Here is an 8,344-nt window from a genome sequence, read left to right as displayed (position 1 = left end):
CGTTACCATTACAGCGAAGATTAAATAAACAAAAAAAGATTTTAAAAGAAAACATATCCGAAATTATTAAATGACTGAAATAACCTCAACTTGTACCAAAATAACGTGGCTGTGTCCCCGATTAGGGTCTGTTTGGCAATCGAATTTAGGAAAGACAGCTTTAGGATAATGATTTTTGTGAACTGGGAATTAAATTCTCATTCCCACCGTAAAAATGTATGTGGCCGTCTTTTTGAGGAAATTAATACGGAGAATTGGAATCTTGAGGCCGAAGGGATTGGAATTTGGAGCAGATGAAATCCAAATCTGACTGATTTTATTCTTCTTATAAGAATTTAGGCAAAAGTGGTTTTATTAAATTAGAGCTCATCCATTTTAATATATGCTTCCATTTATTTAATTCCCAATTATTTCACCTCTATCATAATAGAGATTTGAATAATTCCATTTCGTGGATTCTTTTTATATTTATATCAATGTTTTATAAATTTAAGTATATTCTAATCCTTTTAACTAAATTTGATTATTTGTTAATGTTTTTTTTAGTTCAAAAAGAATAATAAACATATAATATAATTAATAGTCATAATGAAGAATTTTTAAACCAAATGTATAAATAAATTAAAATAATTGAACTTATTCTTAGCGGACAAAGCTACGAGATTTCAACCGTATTTGTGGTGGATATTGCTATCTAATATGAATAGAAAAATTACAACGTCTCTTAGGTGTGGAGCCTATATCAATTAAAAACTTTTAAATTAAGAAAAATGATTTCAAAATTAATTAGTCTATGAATTTAAATAACATAATACACCTCCACCGTAATTTTGTTAAAAATATATTTATATGTAGATAAAATAAAAATAAAATTTGTTTTTTAAAACAAAGTAATAATTAATTTTAAGTTTAAAATATTATTCTATATATTTTTATTTTTATTTATTTTAGTTCATGTACTTCCAATGTTGATTTTTTATGATTGTACTTTCAATTTTTGTTTATTGATAATTATACTTTCAACTTTGATCCATTTTAGTTTTTTGTACTTTTAAAACGTTTATTTTGGTTTCGGTATTTTTTTTTAAGTAGTTAACTTAGTCCAAAGGTTAACACAAATTATATATACAATAAATAAAAATACAAAATTATGATTGAAATAAATGAGATAAAAAAAATAAATTAATTCAATTTGTTCAGTTTATAAACTATAAGTACTGTGTGTATTATATAAAAATTATGATTGAAATAAATGAGATAAAAAATAAATTAATTCAATTGATTCATTTTATAAACTATAAATACTAAAATAAATGTCTCGAGATTATATAGATTAAAATGAATCAAATTAAAATTTGGAATACTAAAATCGTATTTAAACCTTAATTTTATCATTATATTGACAAAATGGAGACTGGTTAGGAATAAGTCCAAAAAATCCTAAACTTTTTTTCATGCTTATCTTCTAAAGCAGTCCTAATTATAATTTAATCCATTATTGTTTTTTATTTCACTTTAATCCATTATTAAAACAACAGAGTCGTTCAGATAAAACCGCTTAATAATAAAAAGTGGTTTCCTCCGGATTTGGATACAATACAACTGGCTGGAAAGGGTCGCATTCTTTTTATTTATTAAAACCTGCACCAAATTTGGCGCTCAATTTAATTTACATTAAGATATTATTGGATAAGCTTACGTGTATTTGCATTTTTGATGCCTTTTGGCTTTATTATAATCATTATTAAAGGCATTTACTATTTAAATACTGTTTAATGTATTGTTTAAATCTCAGAAAAGTTTCCAGTGGTGCTGAATTTTGAAGGAGCAACTTTATAATTTATAAAATATAAGAAACTATTTCAATTATTTTAAAAATGAATGTTGGTTAGCGTTTTTTTTTAAAGTACAATGTTGATTGCTGCTCTCATAAAAATCAGAAATTAAGATTTCCATTCGCCAATTTCTGAATAAGTTAAATTAAATTACAAATATTATTTATAAACAATATCCCACACGTGGGAGAAAATGATAAATTATATTTTTTTCTTCTCCCATGAACAATTTAAAGTACATGGAATAGAATTCTTTTCGATCTTACTTACTAGTTTTATAAGTATGCTTCATTATTATTATTATTATTATTAACTTAGATTCATAATGTACATTATATAAACATTGTTTTAGTTATTAATCTGAAAAAAGTACATGAAAAATATTAAATAAAATACACTAAACTGAGGCAATTTTTTCTTAAACTCCTTTCCAGTATTTAGCACAAGCTTAACTACTGAACAATATTCAAGATCCACCTTAATTTGGGGTAATTATTTTAAATATAAAGTATGAGACACTCACATACATCCTTGGATCATGAATGGATTTAAAGCATTTAATCAAACTCTCAATATTAAATATTAAATAATTTGCATTGAATATTTTAGTTTAAAAATTTCCTTAAAATATGATACTATTATAATCCCAAACTATTTCCCCATCATCCTATTTCTATGTATAGTATATATACACATATATATTATAAACTAATGAACTAAAAAGGTATATAAATAATTAATAATATTATCTTAGACAACAAGTTTCCATAATTAATAGATTAAAATCGTGTGTCAAATCACATTAAATATGTGATTTAATGTCGAAGAGGTTGGGAAAATAATGGAGACAATCCAAGGAGGTGGCAAATTAAATATCTCAATAGCCAAATGAATTATTTTAAGACTAAAATTGAAAAGGTACACGTAGGGGCAATTTTGGAAATTGGCAGATAATCGAGATTTATTTATTGGTCAAATAAAAAGAAAAATAGGGGGAAAATATTTTTATTCAATTTTTGGTTTTTTCTGACAGATTCAGTTGTGGGAAGGCTGCGGGCAAGCACGTGGCAACCAGGCCACGTGGTCAGCCGACGAGTCGGAAGATACGACTATCGGCACGCTGCGAGCACGTGACGGGTCCGGTGGCGCCGACGGCCGCTTGTTGGTTCCAAGAGTATCGGACGGTTGAGCCGGTGAATCGGACGGTGGTGGGAGCTTTGACTTGATGATCAATCCGGACAAAAACTGCAGCTGGGGCGGAGGTTGCGGCGGCGATTTCGAAGTGAAGGGTCAAAGTGGTGGTTGGTGGACCACTCCACAGTCGTAGGGAAACCGATCTTTAATGCTGATCGTTGGATTGCCTATCAATCTAGAACATCGTTAATCAGCGGGCCCACCATGTTTCTTTCATCTATCACACGTGGGTATTTTAAACTATCATCAAGGTCTGCTTTTAAAATATTGTGAAACTATAAATAGCAGGATTCCAATGTACTGCATCCAAGGTCAAAACGAGTTTGATGAAAATTGAAGCTAATAAAATTTTTATCCACTAAGTTATATGGAAAATTGAAGCGTAATAAATATCTTATCCACTAAATTATACAGATTATTATAATTTTATTATTAATTTTCAATTTTAATTGTCAAAGCGAGCATAGTTTAACAGTAATTGACATAATCTCCAATCAAGAGGTTGTGAGTTCGATCATCCACCCTACATGTTATACTAAAGGAATTATTATAACTAGATTATGGTTGATACTCAAAAAAGAATTATTTTAACATTTTCTCATAAATTTTAAATATTGACAACTTGATTGAATATGTATAACTCAGAGTCGTATTTAGTATTTTTTTTTTTAAGTTAGAAGTTCAAAATCTTTCCTCTATGATAATTTTCATACTTTGAAGAAAATAAGATATATTTTAGATATAATATAACTAGGTCGTTAGAATTTTTTTTGTGGTAGGTCACGAGTTTTAAGAGGGATAAGTGACAAATTAAACCAAATAAAAACTAAAATGAATTTTGTTCCTTTACGTGCCACAGTGCATCTTGCTGTGCGAAGTTGTGGTGGAGAGCGAGATATGTAGATGTACAAGAGGGCAAATGTACCATCGACACGTGGGAAAAACCAAAGCAGGAACTTAGATCCCAATTTTTCCCGGAGAATGTAGAGATCCTTGCCCGTCGTAAATTGCTTGAATTACGACACACAGGAAATATTCGAGACTATGTAAAGCAGTTTTTAGGGTTGATGTTGGAAATCCACGATATGTCCGAGAAAGACAAGGTCTTCGCCTTCGTGGAGGGCTTGAAACCATGGGCCCAGGCCAAACTGTATGAACAGAAGGTATAAGATATCCCTACTGCTTACGCAACAGCCGAACGGCTGTTCGATCTTAGCAACGATACATCACAAGAGCAGAGGAAGACCCAAGCTTCTTCCAGTAGTGGAAACAGACCCGCCAGATCGGGGTCCCCTAAAAATGGGGGAGCTGACAGAAATTGAGGAGGAGACCGTAGACCCTTCGAGCAGAGAGGGGGAAATACATGGAGAGGGCTGAACCCACCAAACAATAACAATCGGACGGACCATCCTGCTTCATTTGTAAGAGACCGCACAGAGTATACGAGTGCCCGAATCGAGCTGCTCTCCGGGCCTTCCAAGCCACACTGACGAACGACCGAGCGATCGAACCGGAAGGCCCCGAAACAGATACTCCTCCCGAAGACGCCGATGACAACCCCCCTATGAGAGCACTCAAATTTTTATCGGCGCTTCAGAAGAAAGCCGAGGAAGTGAAAGAACCTCTGGAACGTGGTCTGATGTATGTGGAAGTATGGGTCAATCAAAAAGCCGCAAAAAGCACTATGGTAGATTCTGGTGCCACCCACAATTTCATGACAGAAACCGAAGCACGTCGGCTGAACTTGCGATGAGATAAAGACCCAGGAAAGATGAAAGTGGTCAACTCAGCCGCCTTCCCCATCATGGGAGTTGCAAAAAGAGTCTCAGTAAAGCTAGAGACATGGAGTGGACAGGTCGACTTTGTGATAGTGCGGATGGACAACTTCGACATAGTATTGGAGATGGAATTTCTGCTGGAACACAAAGTCATCCCCATGCCCCTCGCTAAGTGCCTGGTTGTAACGGGTTCCGATCCCACAGTTGTTCAGACAAGCATCAAACAACCAAGCGGAGTGAAGATGATATCAGCACTCCAGTTAAAGAAAGGTCTCGCTCGTGACGAGCCGACCTTCATGGCCATTCCTGTTGTGGAAGGCGGAAATTCTGAAGAGACAGTTCCCAGAGAAATCCAGCGAGTCTTGGAGGTGTATGCCGATGTAATGCCAGACAACCTGCCCAAAAATCTACCTCCAAGACGGGGGATAGACCATGAGATTGAATTATTATCGGGGGCAAAACCGCCCGCCAAGAACGCCTATCGAATGGCTCCTCCCGAGCTAGCCGAACTGAGGAAACAACTTGATGAACTATTGAATGCTGGATTCATCCGCCCGGCTAAGGCTCCCTATGGGGCCCCAGTCCTTTTTCAGAAGAAGAAAGACGGAAGTCTCCGCCTATGCATCGACTATCGGGCATTGAACAAACTCACAGTCCGCAACAAGTACCTTTTGCCCATCATCACAGACCTGTTCGATCAACTTCATGGGGCAAAGTGCTTCTCAAAGCTGGATCTGCGATCTGGATACTATCAGGTGCGCATCGCAGAAGGAGATGAACCGAAGACGACCTGCGTCACTCGGTATGGGGCCTTTGAATTTCTTGTCATGCCCTTCGGCCTTACGAATGCTCCTGCCACCTTCTGTACCTTAATGAACCAAGTGTTTCATGAATATCTCGACAAATTCGTGGTGGTTTACCTAGATGATATAGTCGTCTACAGTCCAACCATGGAAGAACACTAGGTACATTTACAGCTTGTTTTCGAGAAGCTCAAACAGAACTAGTTGTATGTTAAACGAGAAAAGTGTTCGTTTGCCCAAGAACGCATCAATTTCTTGGGTCATGTGATAGAATGTGGTCGAATAGGCATGGAGGATGGAAAGGTCAAAGCCATTCAAGAGTGGAAGATTCCGACGTCCATCACAGAACTACGTTCATTCCTCGGATTAGCCAATTACTATAGGCGATTCGTGGAAGGATTCTCGAAGCGGACCGGGCCCTTAACGGAATTACTGAAGAAGAACCAGAAGTGGAATTGGACCCCAGAATGTCACGCCGCATTTGAGAGTTTGAAAAAGGTGATGATGGAGGGGCCGGTGTTGGGAATTGCAGACGTCACACGACCGTTAGAAGTCGAGACTGATGCGTCATACTTCGCCCTGGGAGGAGTGCTTCTCCAAGACGGTCACCCCATTGCATACGAGAGTCGGAAGTTGAATGATGCTGAAAGGAGGTATGTCGCCTCCGTGAAAGAGATGTTAGCAGTAGTCTACTGCTTGAGGGCCTGGAGGCAATATCTCCTAAGGGCCAAGTTCGTTGTCAAGACCGACAACAGCTCAGTCTGTCACTTCTTCAACGAACCGAAGTTGTTGTCCAAGCAAGCTAGGTGGCAAGAGTACCTTGCCGAGTTCGATTTTCAGTTCGAACATAAGCCCCGTCGAGCAAATCAGGCGGCAGATGCCCTTAGCAGAAAGAGTGAACATGCGGCCCTGTGCATGTTAGCTTACCTGAAAGCGAGCAAGCTCACTGGATCCATTCGTGAAGCCATCAGAGAGAACTTACAGAACGACCTAGCTGCCCAAGCGATAATTCAGTTGGCCAACGAAGGGAAGACTAGACAGTTTTGGGTGGAGAATGACCTCCTCTTCACCAAAGGTAACCGTTTGTATGTTCCCCGTTCTGGGAACCTAAGGAAGCTCCTACTTGGAGAATGTCACGACACGATGTGGGCAGGCCATGCTGGATGGTAGAGAACTTACGCCCTGTTAAAGAAAGGCTACTACTGGCCGAATTTGAGAGACGACGTGATGCAGTATACCAAAACGTGTCTCATCTGCCAACAAGACAAGGTCGAACGAAACAAAATTGCAGGTTTACTGGAAACCCTGCCAATCCCATCACGACCGTGGGAGAGTGTGTCCCTCGACTTCATCACTCACCTACCTAAAGTCGGAGAGACAGAAGCTATCCTCGTGATAGTTGACCGGTTCTTGAAGTATGCTACCTTTATTCCAACTACGAAGACGTGTTCGGCCGAAATGACTGCACAGTTATTTTTCAAGAATGTTGTGAAACTATGGGGTGTTCCTGAGAGCATCGTGAGCGACAGAGACTGACGCTTCACAAGGACATTCTGGACAGAACTTTTTCGCCTATTGGGATCCAATTTGAACATCTCTTCGAGTTATCACCCACAGACAGACGGACAGACGGAACGCTTCAACAGTATGCTAGAAGAGTACCTCCAACTATAATTTTACAAAATATGGAAATTTTTTATTTTTGCATGTCTATTTAGACGTAATTGTGAAATTTATTTTTACATTTGTATTATTACTGATAAACACTAATATACCAATACTGGTAACTACTAATAAACTGACAATCTATTAGTATATGTATCAATAAAGATGTCTATTAGTAATATATGTCAGTTACTAGTGGACGTGTGAGATAGAGACATCATAAGAGAAAGAAACTACACTAAATTTCAAAACTATTTGTACATTTTTGCCTCAGAGAATTTGGGTTGAACATCTTATTTACTTTAATATATTTACAAATCCAAAATGTTGTCGCTTAGACTTACTCTACCATATATTCAAACACCAAAATTTATTTTATATATAAAGTCTAAAATGTCCATCAAATCAGTAGACAAAACATTTTAAAGTTCAAATAATTTATAATAAATTTACTTGTTTTTGTTGTAAATATCTTAAGCTATGGTATGAAAGGGTCAGGATTTGGAGGCATGGCATTTGCGTAATAAGAAATGTATCAAATGGTGAAGCAATTGCTTATTTGTCAAAGTAGAGACGTAAAAGAATGGATGCAAAAGAAAAAAAAAAGCAATTGATTTTGCCTTTGCGTATACTTTTGTTGTCCAAATTGTGCAAGCAATTGCATCCATGATGGACCGTCCCCGTCTCCAATCTCTTAATCATTATCTTAAAATTTATAAAAAATAATCATTATCTTAAAATTTATAAAAAAAAAACATATACTTTTATATACGTGCGTAAATCTATTAATTTGATTATAACTCAATTAATTGAAATATTATATTAATATAGGAAAAATTGATTTTACTATTGATATATTAATTTTCAACATAAACTTTTTAATTTCATCTGGATTTATTGCAGCAAGTTTTTACATTTTGTTACCGTTTTGCTAGTTCAATAATTAATTTTAATTTTAAAAAGTGATAACGTTCCACAACTAAGTTAATACAAAGATGATAGTAATAATAAAAAAGAATATTAAAACACATGCATGTAATCTTTTTTAGTTCACAAAGAGTGAGATGCA

This window comes from Momordica charantia, assembly GCF_013281855.1.
Source record: "Momordica charantia cultivar OHB3-1 chromosome 9 unlocalized genomic scaffold, Mcharantia_2.0 BLBB01000009.1, whole genome shotgun sequence".
NCBI classification, from domain to species: Eukaryota; Viridiplantae; Streptophyta; class Magnoliopsida; order Cucurbitales; family Cucurbitaceae; genus Momordica; species Momordica charantia.
This window is presented reverse-complemented; position numbering follows the sequence as displayed.